The sequence below is a fragment of the Octopus bimaculoides genome, chromosome 3, assembly GCF_046866305.1.
Source record: "Octopus bimaculoides isolate indiv1 chromosome 3, ASM4686630v1, whole genome shotgun sequence".
Classification (NCBI taxonomy): domain Eukaryota; kingdom Metazoa; phylum Mollusca; class Cephalopoda; order Octopoda; family Octopodidae; genus Octopus; species Octopus bimaculoides.
Genome location: NC_142930.1, coordinates 150,118,655 through 150,136,266, shown reverse-complemented (window position 1 = coordinate 150,136,266; position 17,612 = coordinate 150,118,655).

The window sequence follows — 17,612 nt, the reverse complement described above, 5'->3', positions numbered from 1 at the left end:
AGATCAATATTGGAAGGCAGTTCCGATACGCAGTGCTTTGCTCTAAACACCATCACAGCTTCTCATCCCTCGAAGATTGCTCTACTAGTTCGTACGGAATCTAATATGAACACAGTACAGCTTAAGATGTTCCACAATTCACTTTCGTCTTCCCTCCCTACATAAAATATTTTGGCCTGTGTCAGTAGACACAGGCAGTTTTTGACGAGTTTGTAGTATATTCATTTTTCTTTTCACAATAGCTATTTAATTCTCTAATCTTCACAAATATGACATCAACTGCATATCTCAAAATTAGCAATATACTGCGGTCTCTCTCAGTAACATCGCTACTGAGAAAATCTCGGCAAATATCGGCACGAAACAGTTCATAAATACATTCAACCGCATCTAGATTTTCAGTAGCGGAGGGTGCGCAAACGTTATAATATCAACCAAATTTTTCAGACCTTGTCAGTAACAAAATGTGTAGATATGACATCTAAAATCTGCATGACTACCTTAGAAATTGTAACAATGATCGTAATTATAATATTTCTCACTAATGCTTCGCTCCACATAATTAAGAATAAGATGACTGAAAACAAGAAAAGCGGATAGAGTGACACTTTGTAAATTAAAATGAAAGTGATTCATCCTGACATTAAATTTGGGGTAACAATTGTCAGTCATTTTGTCTAGTTTTCAAACACTGAGATTGCGCATAATGCCAAATTACCTAATTCTACGTGGAAACAGAAGAAGTGAAAAATATTATAGGTTATTAAGGTTCATCCGAAATTTCCTACATATAAGAATGACATATATCCAATCACAATAGATTATCAAAGGCTCAAAGCGGAAGCGGAAGCAATATTTCTTACCTGTAAGGCGGTTATCCGGCAGAAACGTTAGCAAGCTGGGTGAAAATCTTAGCGGTATTTCGTCTATCTTTACTTTCTGGGTTTAAATTCCGCACAGGTTGACTGTGCCTTTCATCCTGGCGTCGATATGATCTACTGGCACCCCTCCCCCAAATTTTCGGGCCTTGTACCTAGAGTAGAAAAGATTGTTTGTTACGTGTAAAGGCGGCGAGCAGGCAGAAACGTTAGCATGCCGGGCGAAAAAGCCCAAAACCTTTCAGCATTGTTCATGCAAAAATAAAGTACATTTAATCTAGTTCGCATAATACATGACTTGTGTGTGTGCACGTAAATTGGTACGTTACTAAGCTAGAATAACTTACACCATACTATGTTAGATGATATGAGTAATACAATTGTATTTTATCTAACGTATTTTTAGATACTGAATAGCAATAATCATATACCCATATTTTTCACTATGTATAATTAGGTTCATATTTAGCAGGCTCTTTTGATCGAGGTTATGCTAGTATATTCCAGCACAAGACGACAAACGTGATGCTTTCTTGAATCTTAATGGTAACAGATGAATTTTAGGCTAAGGCAAAATGTGTGTAAGTATAAAATTGAAATGAAGAAGGAAATTAGAAGAAAGAGAATAGTTGAGAGTGGATGGCGAAGAGGTTTAGCAGAAAAAGAGAAAACAGGGAGATTGATTGAAAAGAAAAATGAAGAAATGTTATGAGAAACATGCTTCACAGCAAGATTGTTATCGATCCAGAAGCTGGAATTCCAATATGTTAGGGTTTCATACCCATGTGATGGTAACACTGAGTGAGGAATTAGCTTTTGGCATTTTGTTGAATATGTGTTTTCTCAGTTGTACACACATTGCATTTCTTTAACATCAGCACTTAGCATCTTGCGTGAACTACAAGTGGTAACATCATGAAAGTGAGTATAATTGTCGTATTTAAAAGAACTTAACTAAGAGGTTTAGATCACGTGGGTATTCTCTGGTAAGTTGAATAGCTTCTATGATGTTTTTAAATTGAACTATAAACGACTATTCAGCAGCAGAATAATCAGACTTTGCCAAAAACACTACTGTTATGACATATAATTTCTTTAAATGTGAAAAGATAATACAATCACAAAAATATCAATATCTATCAGAGGTTCGATTTACCAACTAGATGCGAAAATATACATAACCTTCAAATATGAAGAGAAGCCGTGTTATGGAATTTCTAATATCAATTGAACTGAGTGAGAAATAAGCAGTGATTTGTTTTCAAGGATATTAATCTTTGGTTTCAGCTGAATATCAAGCTACGGTAAACAAACAACATCACCTCAATAAATTCACTCTTCTGACTCAGTTCAAGAGAATTTACAATATGTTACGTGTCGATAATGTTCAATTTGATATAAACATATATCACTAACGTTTTAGTTCAATACTGATCAAGGTTTTCATTTCTTACCGTTAAAATATCAGAAATATAACTGGTTATGTACATACGCATGCACAGACAGACAGACAGACATACAGACAGACTGACAGACAGACATACACACACACACACAAACACACGCACACACACACACACACGCACACAAACACACAAACACACACCTGCACAAACACTTACAAGCCCCTACTGTTTGGGAAGTAGATCGATTCCAACAAAGAAAATCATCTGATCCAAGTGACTTTACTCGATAACTTCAGACTATCATAAAACAACGATGATTTCTAGACGTAGTCAGTTTTTATATACAAAACCTTATAAGGGGCAAATTCTTTGATTGCATTATCGTTTCATCGCAACATGAGTATTCGATAGCATTCCATGCTGAATGAACCAAATTTGGACACATTCTAAATGATTCAAACCAAAACCGTTAGCGTCATACAGCTTAATGTAATTTAAAAAAAAACCCTTGTAATTAAGTCTTAGTCTGTACAAATTGCACAATATGTTTAATCATTTGCTTGTACGTCCTTCCATAACCGAAGGAGGTGTTACGATATCTTAAAATATTTTGCTGACTGAATTGGCTTTACATATATTTTTTCACGTGAGGCGTCAAATCATTATCTTCTAAAATATATTCCAAAACAACATTTTGTAACAGAGATGTTATAAATAATGCTTCCAAGAACACTTCTATACACCACCTATAAAGCACAAACTATAAAGCATAGCATTATCGGCTTCACACACTTCCACTTTAAAAGGTGAAAGTAAGGAAGGTGAGAAATGGCTGTCTCATAAATAAAATCATTTGTCACAATACTTCAGCCGAGTATTATTAATCATAATTATCTAAACACAAGTTCCTAATCTGAATTTGTTGATGATATCTGATGATATGATATATCTAGACAAACGTTTACGTAGAAAAGAAGATTATTGTCCATTATATCAAGCAAGCAATATAACCTTTCCAGTGAGCTTTAAGCCTCCGCAACCACGTCGAATAAACATCGATATGGGAAATGAGGATATAAACAGATGTTTTACAAATATTTGTCATCTTTCAGTCACTTTCAGAAGTGTGCGTCTGTGCGTGTGTTTGCGAGTTATTTAAGAGGCAGTAAGATGAAAGACAACAACGAAGGGAGACACGCAGTAGTGCAGCGTTTAAGAAAGATGTAACTGGATCCATTTTAACTAAATTCTCCTCAGAGAATTCTATAAAGTAGCCGACTTCCTTATAATATATAGTATCTAATCATGTTGAAATTGGCAAAGCAATTTAAAGAAATTGGCATTTCACTTCGGAATCCTGATATAGCAACCAGAATCCATATATATTTTGCACATTTATAAATACTAGCTGAATCACCGCCTTCCGTGTGGTTGATTCAACTAGTACATATCTAAACTCCAGTTCGTAGTTTGAAAGTAAAAAGTGAGACTTACTATAATTTTCTTAAAGAATTTCCTTATAGACAACGTTGTTAGTGTAGATTCCTATCATACCCTTATACTCTGAGTCCAAAGTCAATATATGCACATTGTTCCCAGAACCAACCCTGCTGAACATAGGTGGTGACAGGTAAATTCCAACTTTCTCTAAGGCCTAGGTATGAGATTTGTTTGATATCATCTCAAAACTCGACTTTACACGAAACTGCTTCCTGGAAAATGAGAAAGGATAGTTTTCAGTGGTAGTCAGTGGAATTTGTGGTACCATTATTCGGATTCCAGGATGTGTCCCATTGGCCACTACTGCTTCAATAATGTGGTTGTGCAAACTATATATCTTGTTGTGCAGACTATATATCTTGACCTACTGCTGGATCAAAGTTTCTGAGTAGAATAACGGAAGAGTGCTTCTTCAAAACCAAAATATGTGGTGGAAACCATGTGGATTGAAATCATTGACAATGTTCCAGCGGGAACTCAGTCTCGTTTTCGTATAAAATATCACATTTTCAATAAGTTTTACCATATCCTTATAGACGTTTCGACATGACAGCTGTATTCAATTCTTCAGCAGTCTTGTTTGTAGGAGTAATGATTGCTCTGCTGCTCATCCGTAGACCCTCTCTCTATTTTTTATCAGTGCCCCCTGAAGACCACTTCAAAAAGGTCCTGTTGCCTTGAGGAGTAAATCAAATGAGGTGGAGGAATAGATATTTTGTATTCACCAATTTCTTGATTGATAGGAAATGTTCCATTCCCCAGCTGGGCAAGATAGGATGCGAAAGCAGTGTCATCACCGCCAGAATTTTGGACTCTCATATTGACAGATAACTGCAGGCATTGGACTTGCTTCCAAATATATGACTGTTTTAATGTGGCATGAACGAACTAGGCTCTGGAACCTCTTTGAAACACAGGCAAGATCTGCTTCCAGTCTTCAGATAACAAAATAGTCAGATAGCCAAACTACTTATCTGGTGCTGGTCTAACGTCTCTGAGACTGCAATCAACACATTCTTAGACATGCTTATGACCCACTGTAACCTCGTCAATAACCAGTAGCGTTGCGCCTTGAACAAGTTTACCTCTGGGATCACTTAATTTTATGTGACGTAGAGATTCCTCCGTAATTCTTAGTGGAATACTGCATCTGGAGAGCAAAGTTCGACTAATTTCCAGCAGGGTGGCAGCAATTGCAGAGACTGAACTTTAGCGAGAATCATATTGTTTGTGTAAGTTTTCGCAGGGCTACCAACACTCGCGTTCAAGCAAAATATTTTTTCTCTTCTTGTTTATAACTGATTCAACAACTTGGTCAAAGAATACTTCTGTTTATCTTTTAGTGCTGGATACCTCTAGAAAACACGGTCACGGAGAGCTGCTTTATCAAAAATCGAGCTCTTGCTGCTGTATCGTTGGCAGAACTTCTAATTCACTTACACACTCTGGCTCTGGAAGACCAAGATTTGTCACTGTGACTTCTCTGACTAATCTTACATTCATGGAAACCAGGACCTCGTTCTCAAGGAATTCTGTTGGTTTTCTCGTGTGGATCTTCGTTTTTAGCCGTCACGCAATGCATCGTTCTATCTTTCTTATAGACCTTTGGTATCACGTGGGCGACAGGCATCACGTGGCCGAAAGCCGATCTGCATTTCTCCGTGCCTCTGTTTCTTTTGGTGTTTCCATTGCACGGGTTTCTTGCATTCTCCTTTGCTTTATTTCGAGACACTGAGAAGAGCTATGTCCTTATCTGGTTTCTTGAATTAGCGTCTGTTGTCTTTGCTCAGCGATCTTTCGTGAGCGGGAATTTTTGCCGGACAGGTCGTTGCCTTTCTTTTATGGGCATAGTGTACTGTTGAAAGCGTGAATATTTATGATACTTATAAAGTGAAAGCTTTCAGACGATTCAGCTAGTATTTGTGGTAATTTCTCTGAACGGGAAGTTTTCACGTTATTTATTGTGAATATTTACCATGTGTTTTTATTTACAATTACAACACTCTCGCTAAACACTATTTTAAAGTGCAATTCTTTATGTTGTGAAGTTCTCTAAACGAATTTGACCATAAAAATGTCGGAAATTTAGTATTTTTTAAGGTAATAATACAATTAGTCGAACCAGTTTCCATGCGGTCGAATGCGCAAAGTTTCCGAAATTTTCATATTTTTTTACGTCTGCTATTTCAGAATTCTACGCATGTGTGAAACATCAGACGGAAGTACATTCAATGGTATATTCATACACGCAACGACGTAAACAAGCATAAAAATTGCTCCGACGGCCGACGGTATGAAAATAGGTTCGATAAATGTCATTAATATCTTCAAAAATACTAAATTTCCAACATTTTTATGATCAAATTCGTTTAGAGCAATTCAATAACATAAAAATCGCACTTTAAGATAGGTAGAGATATATGAAAGAACACAACTGGTTTAAGAGGGAATGAAGTAAGAGCAGTATTAAATATGTGTGTGTGTTTGTGTGTGTGTGAGAGGGAGAGAGAGAGAGAGAGAGAGAGAGAGAGAGAGAGAGAAAGATTTTTGAGAGGTAAGATTGTATGAGAGAGTGAGATCAATGCATAATATATATATATGTGAGAGAGAAACATGAAAGTAACACCGAAGGAGACATAGAAAAGAGCAAAACCGGTTAAAAGAGGGAGAAAGAGTTAAGAGAAGCAGTAAATATGAGTGTGTGTGTATGTGTGTGTGTGTGTGTGTGAGAGAGAGAGAGAGAGAGAGAGAGAGAGAGAGAGAGAGAGAGAGAGTTATGAGAGGTAACATTGTATACAATTCTGTCAATTATCACTCCTCACACTAATGGTTGCAATAAGGGAAGTAGTAAGCATGTATGTGTGTGTGTGCGTGTGTGTGTGTGTATGTGTGTGTGTGTGTGTTTCTGTGTGTTTGTGTACACACACACACAGACACACACAAGCACACACGCACACACGATGGGGCTCCAACATAACTGAAGCTACATGGCTGAAACGAATAAAATAATACATATATGCACACATACATAGGCACACACACAAGCACACACAAACACATACACAAACACACATACACATAAAAAAAAAGGTAATCTTAGGATCGCTGATGAGGAGTCGCGGTGCATAAAAGGACACATAACGATATCAATGAAAGAGGAGAAACTGCTTAGCTATTTGCAAAACCAGTACATGAATAAACACACTTAGACACTATATATCGTTAATGGGAGAATTACTTGTTATTGCGATGCTGGACATCTGTCATAAGGAGTAAAATCACGTTACCTGGCAGTTTCCGCGGCCGTAGCAGACGATTCTCGTCTATGAACGATATAGTTGCGTGTACTTTTATGCACTGCGACTTTTCAAAAGAAATACTGTCATGATAAATAATGCAGCTCCCATAATAATCCACCATGGTACAGCTTCTGCCCAAGCGTCAAACTAATACAGCTGCTTCTTGTTCATACATCTGTTTTCGTCTTTTGTTTTTCTGTAAATTTCAACAATATCTATCTATCTATCTATCTATCTATCTATCTATCTATCTATCTATCTTTCTATCTATCTATCTATCTATCTATCTATCTATCTATCTATCTATCTATATATATATATATATATATATATATATATATATATATATATATATATATATAAAGGGCATTACTACAGAATAATGCTATACACCAGACTTCCAAATAAACACATTTTAGTTCCGGGAAGTCTGGTGTGTGGCATTATTCTGTAGTAATGCCCATACCGGAGTAAGCACATGAAATGTGCAACAAGGTGGAAAAAAGAGTACTCAAATACCAGAGGTAGAGTAATATGCTTTATTTAAAAGCAGCAGAAATATAACAAAAAAAAAACCGTTACTCTGAGTTTCACGTTCCCGTTCATCGGACAGTTTTGTTAGAAATGGAGAAAGGATAACAATGCAATCGAAAGTAATATAAAGTTTAAAACACATGGATTCGTTTGATTGGTTGTTTCAAATAACGGCCATGGATTGGTCGTTTCAATTAACGGTCAATGATGTGTAATTCACAGACCAAATAAATTTAATACAGATTCATCCTATTAAAAAAATATCGAAGAAAACCTTAAATAGAAACATGGGCTCAAAATACATATTGTAAATAATTAACTATATTCGAATTAACGCATTAAAATCAAATCAATAAAATAAAGTATACGCTGCATTCAAAATAAAATAAAATAAAATAAAATAAAATTAAAATTACAATAGCGTGTATGTATACAAGGCTATCCACAACATATATATATATCTATATATAAATATATACATCGAAATACACAGCTGCATACGCACAAACAATCTACGTATATAGGCCTATATTTACAAGGCACAGATATATACATATGTACAAATCTACACACATATACGCACACACGCATTTAATTTTGCGCGTGGAAAACCTATGCACTGGTAACGACAATTGTATCTTAAGCTATGGAGTGGAGGGGTAAAGAGTAACGTATCTATAATAACGTTAAATATGGGAAAGGGGTGGTGGGGGAATATAGTTGTCATAAAAAAGGAAAAGAAGTAAGAAAATAAAGAAAGAAAGAAAGAGAAAAAACAAAGAAAGAAATGGAAAAAAAGAAAGATAGCAAAGGAAGAAAAGAGAGGAGAGAAAGGCTGGGGATAGGAAGGAAGAAGCAAAGAGAGAAAATAAGCAAGAACATATAGTAAACGTGCATAAAAATTTAGATTGCGCATATATGCGTATACAAAAATGTATATAGCATCACGTATATAGATACATATGCTGATATGTACGCAAATAGTTACGATCGTAACCTTGTACATGCGCATGTACACATACAAGTATATGTGAGTGTGAACCTAATCGCACATACGCACACATAATAATATAGATGCATGTATGTATAAATAAACACAATCATATACTCTTACCATGTATACACAAAAAATATACGCACGAAATCATAACAGCATATGCACAAGTGCGAACCCAGGCCCTATATGTAAGCGTAGGTACATGTATATGAATACGTAAGTGCTGTATCTATATAGACATCTACATAAAAAAAAACCCATTAGATCTCAGTGTATATATGCAGCCAGCTTCTTAAATAAACCGCTGGGTGTATAAAGGTTAAAACCAGGCGAAAATACATGCATAAAAGAATACAAAGCGTTTTTTTTTTTAAATAAATAGAATAAAATGAAGTATAAAGTAAAAACGAGAGAGAAGAAAAATTATGTATATAACAGACGAAGGTTTTCTTAAAATGACGCAGGGGTCTTTACAAAATTCTCACAACGCTAAATAAATCATTTATAATTCGGTACCAATCCAATAGCCAGATTGCACAATGGTTATAAGGAGTCGATCATAGTCAAAATTTTACCAATATGGAATATTACATGCAGACATTTTAAATTTGGACGCATGCCTACATGTGTTTAAAAGTTCGCGTCTTTGGTTTAACGCCTTCTTATCCTGGAACAAGATATTCATTTTTTCCAATAAACAAAGATTACATTTCAATGGCCTCTTATGGGCACCATGTCTGTAAGGCGATGCTTTGCCTAGAATCCTCCATGTCACGTTGAAAGGCTGGGCTTCATTCTCCTTTAAATGCCAGACGTAATTTGCCAGGCTCGTCTTTGTCCTATTTTCAGGGTACTTAAAAGAATTTTTATGCGAATACAGTCTGGTTTTGAAAGAATTTTCTGTAGCCCCTGTATATGTTCTATAATCATGCGAGCCTTCTATCTGGACTTTGGCCCTATATACGATGCCTTTTTCTAGATATCTTCCTTCCAACGGACAGGAGGTTGGGTCTTTGGAATTACAGGTCTTTGTAAGCTGGTCTGCATTATTGTTTTTGGTAATTATTTTATTGTTGTGCTGGGTGATTAAAGAAGCGAAGTTCTTGCAGCAAGAATAGCTAATTTTAAGCGTTCTTCTGTTAAATATTCTATAAAACTTATGATCAGGTTGAAAGTGCCTAGTGACTAATTTTAAGAATTCTTTACTTATATTCGTTCTTACGGCCATATTGAAAGCCGGGTTGAACCACAAAACTTTCCTAGTCCTAGTTCTACGTGCCGGGCTGCTGCCAGCATTAGATTGGGTGTACTGGATCCTCTCAGAGAATCCACTATTCCTTAAAGCACTATCAAAATACGGTGTCGCGTTGCGGAATGTTGCTTCGTCTGCAGAAATTGACGAAATTCGCTTACCTACGTTACTAACTAAGTTTCTAAGAATAACAGGCGGATGGTTGGATTCTCTGCTGATATAGGATAGTTTGTCGTTTGGTTTACGGTAAGGCTTAAATATATTCGAATCCAAGTCTAAATTTACGTCTAAGAAATCTACTTTTTTTAGGTTGGTACCTACTGTAATCCGTAAACCTATCCTTTGGAAGAAAGCTATAAGATTCTTCCTGAGCTTATCTAGTTCGTGGCCGTTTAAATTATGGGTGACTATAAGACCGTCATCCCTATATAATCCTGCGTCTATAAACGGAAATTCCTGTTTTAGATAATGCAGAATGTAAGCTCCTAAAAGCGTGCACAATTCCGCGCCATCGGTACATATATATATATATACATACAAATAGATAGATAGATAGATAGATAGATAGTTAGATATAATCTTTCATTTTTTTTTACTTGTTTTAGTCATTTGACTACGGCCACGTTGGAGCCCCACCTCTAGTCGAACATATCGACATCCTGGACTTCTTATTTTTAAGCCTAGTACTTATTCCATCGTTCTCTTTCGCTGAAACGCTAGCTTACAGTGACGCAAACACAACATCGTTTGTGAAGCGATGGTGGTGGACAGATACACAAATGCCCACACGCACACAAACACACACATACACTCACATACACACGCACACACATACATACACCCCACCCACCCACACATATATATATATACACGACAAGGCTTTGGTCGGCCCGAGGATATAGTAGAGAACAACTGATCAAACTGTCACGCAGTGGGACGAAACCTGGATCCATGTTGGTTGGAAAGCAAGCTTCTTACCACCAAGCTACTTCTGCAGTCATATATATATATATATATATATATAAATATTTAAGGAATGGAGTAAACGCATGTTATAACTGCATACTTTATTCCGACATATGTTTCGAAGAATTACATTTTATGCGATCCATAGGAATCGTCGATGTTAAAAATATAAACTTCTCCTCAGGGAATGTATGGGAACCATCTTAAACGTAAGACATTATGACTGAGTATATATATATATATTACACGTGTATAAGGGATGACCACTAGCTGAACATCCAATATGCTAGAAAGAGGTCACCAACGACCCAACCACAAAGAAAAATAATTTCGCAAAACACTAGAACAGGACAGAATGAGAAATATAAAATAAAGAATTAGCTGTGTACTGCAGTTTCGAACGTTAACGTTTCATTTACGTAATGACATCTGTATTCGCGTCAGCACACCGCCGTTCTAGAATCAATATAATTTGCAGAACTATACACGAATTGTCTTCATGAAATAAAACTTGCACATAGTTCTACCGATTACACTGGGTTTATTTTTCAAAATGTCTCAGCTCTGGCGCACCAAATTCCTGAAACGATTCTGCAGAGAATAATTCGTAATAGAATATAAGGATAAAAATCACGTTAATAATTTTTATCAGGTAGTTTCTATGCTATAACAATTTATAGGCAATTTATACATTGAATTAATAACGATATACATATGTATATAATATATATATATATTATATATATATATATATATATATATATATATATATATATATATATATATATATATATATATATATATATATATATATATATATATATATATATATATATATATATATATATATATATATATATATATATATATATATATAATATACATATATAACCACATATATTCTTGGATATTCATTTAAAGTGTGAATCAACGCCCAAGAGTTTCGATCATAACACTTAACATGTCAAGCTGTTTGATGTATGTTTGATGAAACCCCCGGACGTTGAATCATCTCTTGACTTCATGCATATAGAAACAGAAAATATATGTATAATACATACATGCATATATATATATATATATATATATATATATATATATATATATATAAACGTGTCATACACGCAGAGGAAGATAACATAGATTCACACTTATTTACCTATATAACCGACACTTTATTTCCTTGAAGCACTCCAATCGCAGAATATGATAGATCGTCAACAGGTACATACATAACTTATTTCAATGCGCTTGTTTCATTTTACTGCATGTTGATATACTTACTATAATACTATATACTTGGTTTTTCTTCTATTATTTTGTATTTCTAATAGCATGTAATGTATGTTCTTTTTTTTTTCTGCACAACAATCTATGTTCATTTTGCAGATATCACCTCTGGAATATTTTCTTAGACAAATGATCGTGTTACTGATTTTCAATGATTCTTGTTGATGTAAGATATCGATTTAACGAATATGGCTCAGTACTAAACCTGCCTCACGGACGCATGTTGCACCAAATATATTAGCTGCATGTCTATCTTGAGTTGTTGGTAGACATTCTCATATATATATGTATATATATATATATATATATATATATATATATATATATATATATATATATATATATATATATATATATATATATATATATATATTATAGCAATACATTAATAAGTTGTTCTATGGAAGAATCTGAAACAAAGTCCATATTAGAATTACAAGGAAGAAAGTCTGCAATTATCCTATATATAATGTGAGTGTGGGTAAATGTCTTCCTGTCATTAATTTAGTATGGTGTACACAAACAGCTTCACTACACAAGAGACACGAGTTGTGTATTCATTTAATGTTTTTCTATGAAAAATATTCATAAGTGTATAACATTTATAGAGAGAGGTGATATTCAGATTATTTATGGTTGTTGGTAAAACTTAAAATGCGGCATAAATTACAAGGTGATGCATTTTAATATCTATGTTCTACATACACGTAAATCCGCCGTGTGAGCTTTTGTCTCTATAAGTCTAATTAGGAAAGTGGTACTAAGACTGGCTGGATTAGGTTTACAATGATATAATTGTTTAAATCTACTGAAAATATTTTGATTTAACAATATTAGCTATATAACGGATCTACATATATACATATGCGGCTGTGTGTGTGTGTGTATGTGTGTGTGCATGTGTGTGTGTGTGTGTGTGTGTGTGTGTGTGTGTGTGTACCCATGTAAAGTTTGTACCCATGTAAAGTCTGTACCCATGTAAAGTCTGTAACCATGTAAACATGTTTGAAACATCGATTCCTGATCTATTATATTCTGATGAGACATCAGTTAGCGATGTGCCTCCCATTTAAGTTTTAAGCCCAGTTTCTGTTGTCTCAATATCATAACATTATCGTTTTTTAAAATATGTTTCTTACATAGATACATTTGCGAATGTATGATATGGTGGAGACACTGAGTTGGGTTCACAGTTCGTTTAATTCATTTGGCTAAATATCTTCAATAGAGGGATATCCGATTATAGATATGTTAGCATTGTGCATATTTTATTTCCTCTAATGTTTTCCCATCATCCAGATGACATGACGCAGTAACGGGGATAGTGTTTCATAATAACGCCTTATATGGGAAACATTGAGTGATTGCGAAATGATTATTTTCTGTTAGCATAGAAAAACAGTTCATAGAAAAATGTTTAATTGTTCATATTTCTCTCGTTGTATTTAGCGAGCTGAGAGGTTTTAACGGAGAAGAATCGCTTTGAGAAGGAATCTCATATAATCTTCAAAGAAAAGAGCATGCAATATAGTTGTGTATTTATTCGACGAAGATTACAATCTTTCGTTGCGACGCATATACACCCCAAGTGAAACATTAATTGCCTTCACGTTATTAGAATTATAATTCATATCCTACACATTTTTCGTTTTATCCATTTATTAATTATATTGTTTTGATGTCCAATATATTCACATACAACTCTTCTAATATGTAGTTGCAATTATGACTTCCCTGGAAATGATTTTCCTGTTCATAAAATAAAATGACGCAATTCCTTTGGTTAGAATGCCCATATATTTATGTATTCTATGATGAAGGATGCTACAAACACGACTGAGTTTCACCACTGGTGAATCAAAGTTGGCTGTTCTGAGTTCTGTCGTTCGTATCGTACACAACATTGATTTTAAATGCTTTCAGACGTACACATGACGCGTACGTTGCAGCTTCGGTAAGTTAACGATAATCAATATTAGTCATTTATATCATCTCAGCAGAACATTCAACGGTAATTATAATACATACGTGCATACATATGTGCGTAAATACATATTCACACACGGACATGCGTGCGCATCATCAATGCGTTAAACTTTTTACTATTAGGTTATTTGTCAAACATTGCTGTCTTCCATTATTCTTTATGACACTTATTTTTATTGCGTGCGCATTTGTACATAGATAGTTAGTCAAATGGATTAACAACAATGCGATTTACGTCGTAAAACACGTCTCACGAGAACATGTGTCTGAATATTGAATGAGAGGAATTCCCTTATTAAGCTACTGTTAGAATCAATGGAAAATAACGAGTTACCCGTATGTTTTAGATATAAGTGTTATCAAACACCGAAGAATGGAGTAGGAGATATTAAATTCAATACATTCTATATAATTGTTTCAATAATTGACATTTTGTGTGATTTTATGCAATTTCCTTAACTGTAAGAAATAATTGTTTAGTTATATACGCTGCATAATAATCCTTCTCAGTGCATAGTGAAATTTTTTCATCAGAACATTCTAAAACAAACAACTTACCGAACTAGGAAGGGCAAATGATAACTTATCCGGGACAGATGTGTGAGGCCTTTCAGCGGTGCTTCGCTCAACTGTTCGGGAGCAGAGGTGAGCCGCGTCGCAGGATGGATTTCACGTCCTACCTCTACGGGTTGCGGCGGCTCTCGGCGACTGAGGCGGAGTGCTGCGAAAAGCCGATAACATCGTTTGAAATACAGGTGGAAATGGCTAGCTGTACGATAGGTAAATCGCCTGGTTTGAATGGTCTACCCTACGAGTTATACGCTTCGATGCCACACTTGTGACCTCTTAGCAAACATTTACTTCAACTGGCAACATAATGGAAGCGGAGGCGTTGCTGAGAAAAGACCCGAACAAGGGGAATTGTTTTGACAACTTTACTGAATGCAGAGTTCAAACATTTGGTCAAATTGTTAGTTACAAGGTTGGTGCTTGTCGTCGAAGATATGGTAGAAGTTCAGACATGTGCCATCCCGAAATGGTCCATCCACGACAACCCCTACCTCAAGCGATACATCGTTAAAAAGTGGCTCGATCGCTGCAATGTACAACAATATTTGTACAGCAGTCAGAGTGAACAGTCACCTCTCAGAGCCGCACAACATGATACTCTGTGTCCAGCAAGGTTGTCCCCTCTCGTCTCTCTTGTATGTTCTGATTCTCGAACCACAACTACACAAACTGGAAGCGTTGAGAGGCACCCCGCATGACCTAGGACGGGGGAGACGCGGGTCGGCATATGCCGACGACGTCACGGCAGAGGTGTTGGATCATAAATACATGGAAATGATCGGCACCGCACTCAGGGACCACGAGGTTGTTTCAGGATCGACGATTAACCAGGAAAACTGAGGTGACATCTGATGAAGCAAGTCTATGCAGTCCAACTGCGTCGTTGGGCGCTGGACGGACCGGTTAAATTGCTTGGAGTCTGGTTCGGTCCGGTCCTCTAGATGGACAAAACCTAGGACGAGGTTACAGGCGGGGTAACTACTCTCACCCAGAAATGGTCCGAGAGAAAGTTATCCTTGAAAGGTCGGGCAGTGTTTGCTAACGCGTATATAGCGTCCGTCATCTACTATCGTCTAACCATTGTGCCCTGTCCTGGTCATCGCCTGATTACGCTGGAGTGTATGCTCTTCTGCATTTTGCGGAAGGGACGCGTCCCGATGGTCAGGAGCTCTCTCTATTGTTAGCACCCGCTTCGTGATGAACTGGGCAAGCCGTGGTTGATGATGTGCAATCATGCGCTGAGGCTACGACATCTCCAGTGCTTCCTAGACGGTGAACAGGTGTGGTCACCGATCCCATGATAACTATTTCCACAGTTAGTTTCCTTAACAGGGCGGCAGTCCTGGGTAAAACAGAGACCGAGGGGGAGCATCTGGAAAGTGGAATGTTTTCAAGCACTCCCAGCCTTCAGTCAATCGGACAGTGCGATTGGTGGAACGTCCACTATTGCTTTTTATTGAGAATTAGTGGAGGGAAGGTGTGACGACGTTCTGAGGGAGACCTTTGGCGCCGAAGAAGATCAGTTGGTCACCCTTTTCTGGAGAGCTTTCAGGCCGGGACCAATGGATAATTTCCAAAATATCTCTGGCCTGGCAGTACTCCCGGGAGCATTGCTTATTCGAGATAAACTTTAGAGGCAACGAAGTGCTGTCATCCGAGCATGTCCGAGATGAGTGCAGGACGATGAGACGGTTCAGCATGCAGAACCTAGGTATTGCTGACATGTGGGTTTATGTTGAACACCTACTGTCGCGCATGAAACAGATCCGGCCATCAGCTTAATCCATCGTGAAGATCGACCCGCTGCCTTCCTTTTGCCGGAAAGGAAAGGCTGTTTTTATATGCCTGGTGAACATTGCGAAAGGGGTTGTGTGGTGGATGAAATTAAAGGAACTGAAGACAAACACTTTTCTCTTTGACCAATCTCTGATGAACTTCTTCGCGCTTCACTAGAAAAGGAAAACAAGGCTAGAGAGGGAAGTATTGTCTACTAGTTAGTTTGCCGAAAAGTGGATGAGAGTGGTGAGAATGTTACGAGTGAATGGAAGGGAAATGAAAAAAGGCACCTTCCCCAAAAGTATGGTTTTGGGTTTTTTTCCATAATATATCCCCGAACGTTTCTTCCGTTTTGAGGATTAAACACGTATATGGATATATATGTGTGTGCGCATGTGTCCGTGTTTGTCCTCCCACCATTGCTTCACGAGCGCTATTAGTGCGTTTACATCCCTGTAACTTAGCGGCACGGCAAATGAGACGGATAGAATAAGTACTAGACTTACAAAGAATAAGTCCTGGGGTCGATTTGTTCGACTAAAGGCGGTGCTCCAGCATGGCCGCAGGCATATGCGTGAAACGATATAAAGGAATATATATTTGTGTGTGCGTGTGTATATATGTACACCTGTATATAGAGATATACATATATATGTGTCCCTTATTATATATATAATACATGCATGCATATATATATATATATATATATGTATATACACACACACACACATATATACACACACACACACACACACACACACACACACACACACACACACACATATATATATATATATATATATATATATATATATATATATATATATATATATATATATATATATATATATATATATATATACATATATATATATATATATAAAGCACTTTATTAATTATTCAATGAATAATGCTTATTAATACGCTGATAATACTTTGCATATGTTAAGTGTAATATATAATTTTTTTTTCCATTTTTATCTGGTGTGCATAGTGAGAGGTTATTTTAAAGATTCTATACAATAACTGTTCTATGCTTAATGAGATACTAAAATACATAAAGGAAAATGTCGCATACTTTCTGGCAAAATATATTGTGTTGCCTTCATCTCATTGTAGACTAAATTAATAAACGCTGTTATCTTGCATATGTATTTC